Source organism: Miscanthus floridulus, chromosome 14, assembly GCF_019320115.1.
Source record: "Miscanthus floridulus cultivar M001 chromosome 14, ASM1932011v1, whole genome shotgun sequence".
Classification (NCBI taxonomy): domain Eukaryota; kingdom Viridiplantae; phylum Streptophyta; class Magnoliopsida; order Poales; family Poaceae; genus Miscanthus; species Miscanthus floridulus.
Window position 1 is genome coordinate 5,193,115 of NC_089593.1, and position 2,805 is coordinate 5,195,919.

Genomic DNA, 2,805 nt, shown 5'->3' on the forward strand with positions numbered 1-2,805 from the left:
TTTGTCATGATTTTTTTTTAAACGCGTTTCACATCGATTAGAATGTTTTGGGGATTTTCTAGTTTTTCTATTTTCCTCTAGAGATATTTTCACAAGCTATAAATATTTTATTCAAACTCTTCGTATCCCAATATATCTCTATGGTTTTTCTTGGAATTTTTAGAAACTTAGAGACATTTTCTATGGTTTTAAAACCTTATTAGATATGCTAACTTAGAGACATTTTCATAATGATAAAGTGAGCAAAAATAGCAATTTGATTCCTAAACCGGTTGGAAAGAAAAATATCCAAATAAAGAGTACATGTAGAAGACAGTTAGTAAATACAAAATTATAAATACAAACTATAAGACATTAATAGTTTGGTCCCAAATGAATTGGGAAAAATAAATACCTAAATGAATAGTCCATATATTTGCAAATTGCTAAATTGGATATTGAAAAGTAGAGAAAAAATTGTAGGCTGAATAGGTACCTAAACAAAAAGTTAAAGTTAGCATATTAAAGTTATGAACAATTCATATCTTTCACGCACTAAAAACTACTACATTTAGCCTGATATAAAAAAGAAAATAAATGAATAATCCAATATAGGTAGAACAAATGTATGTGGAAAAAGATAAGAGAGGGCATTATAGAATTTGATCAATCATCACAACTAGATTTTGCTTTGATATGCGCAAAGAACCCATAGGAACATCTATGTAGGGATCATACACCTGCACAAGATATATCCAAACCAAAAATTCATGTCTTTGGCACGCCTATGAAAAACAAACCACTTCGGGTCCCCACCACTCCTTCCCCTAGCGTGTTCTATGCCTCGCCATCTTAGCTTGTCCTCTCGCCAAACCTCTAAGTTGCCAAGTTGCTCATTCCCTCTTTTCATGGTTGGACAGTTTTGGCATCACCATTCACGTCAATAAAAGGTAAAACAACCAAACAAAATATGTTGATTCTAACTATCATGACTCTTTTTCTGAGTGTTTTCATGGTAGTGACCTAGGAGAGGAACATATTCCAGTTGCTGAGATTATATCTAAGTTAGAACAAGAATAATAGCTTTTGAAACTTGCAATTGATCTATTGATTACCTAATGTGCATGCTTGAGAAGGTCACAAGCAAGGATGGAGTTAGGATCGCTGCTAGGAGTTGTGGCACTATTCCAACCCAGAGAATGTCCACTAACTCTATTAACCAACGGCTCGAACTCATGCCATCAACAAAGGCTCACCACCCTCCCAAGCATATCTCCATTTGCATAGCACCCTTCCTTGCTCTTTCTTGGCTCCGCCCCTAGTCACGAGCAGCAAGCCATTCAGATTTTTTCTCTGTGAGAAGTTAGTCAAATAGAAACAAATGTGGTTATAACATGACTAGTATTAGGATAGAGTTGCATGGGTATTACTATAGAAGGCTTGAGATCAGTAGCTCATTTACGTCAGTAATAGTTCCAAAGTAGACACGAGCTGGATTATCATGAATTAATCTAGTGATGTTTTAGGGTAAAATAGGACAACTATGAATTTGCAGGAGAAAGTATAATATGATTGAAAATTTTAATGTATATATGAGGGCCAAGGATATTTGTAAGAGAACTTGGATGCTAATTTTATCGATGAATGGAGCTCATCAAAACTAAAAAGAAAACTAAAGGCCAATTGGCCTCATTAAAAAATTGTACAACCATGAGATATAATAAGTGAAAAAGGAAAGAGAAAAAAGAGAGAGGAAGATAGCTTTAAACCAATGAATTAGGCGATAATAGCTATATTTTTTTTATGAACCGACAATAGCTATATAAGTTCATACCAATGGATGCAGTGGAGGCAGATGGAGAGAGGGAAATTACAAAAAAAATTATAAATATATTTTCAAGTAAAATAAATTGATGAAAAAATGATAGGTACCCATATTATTTATGTGGGCCAATTACTAGTGTATTGCCTAAAGTAGAGATGATTTCTCTCCTCTTGTCTTTGTCAATTCGTCAAATATATATAAATTCCAGCATATAGTAGTATATATAAAACTTTCTACAAATGAGGAACAGGGTGATCCTTTGCTGGGGCTTTATGTGATCTTCAAACACAACAACCCTTCGTTGCCTGTTCATGATGGTCATCATTTGGTGCATATACCCCTCCGTCGTCACACGATCAGACAAGAACCTCTACCCAAAAGCAGACTGTACTGAATGAATAGCTTCACGAGGAACCCTGCTCTTCGATCGTGATGTACAACAACACAACACCACCCAAAGTTGTGGCCGCCACCCTCCCCTTTTCTTTTACCTTTTGTCTTTCCCCCTATCTTCACATGCACCTTAATTATTCGGCTGCGAGACCACGTTAATTACATCTCACGCATCAACATGAAGCATCACCAATGCAAATGTAATGTTCTCTCCAACCATATCATTAATGTCAGTCAGAAAGCTTAAACTTTAAACCATGGATCAGGAGGGTGGTACATATGCATGCATCTCTCTTTTCCCGCCGTACATTTAGCCCCCCTTTTGTAGGGATTCGTCGGCTCAAAAAGAGTTTACACATCTTGTTTTTCGATTAGCCAGTCAATTTCAAATTTAACTATATGGAAATAAAAAATAGTATCGTCATTTGTATTTCCAATAGATTTACTATAAATTGCATGATTAATCTAATATATTAATTCGGTATCACAAACATTAATATCTTTTGTATACATAGTTAAATTTGAGATTATTAGTTGATGACTCTTTGAAAAGAGAAATGTGGTACACGGGTGAGTATATATGGTATGTATATATACTCTTCTCACTT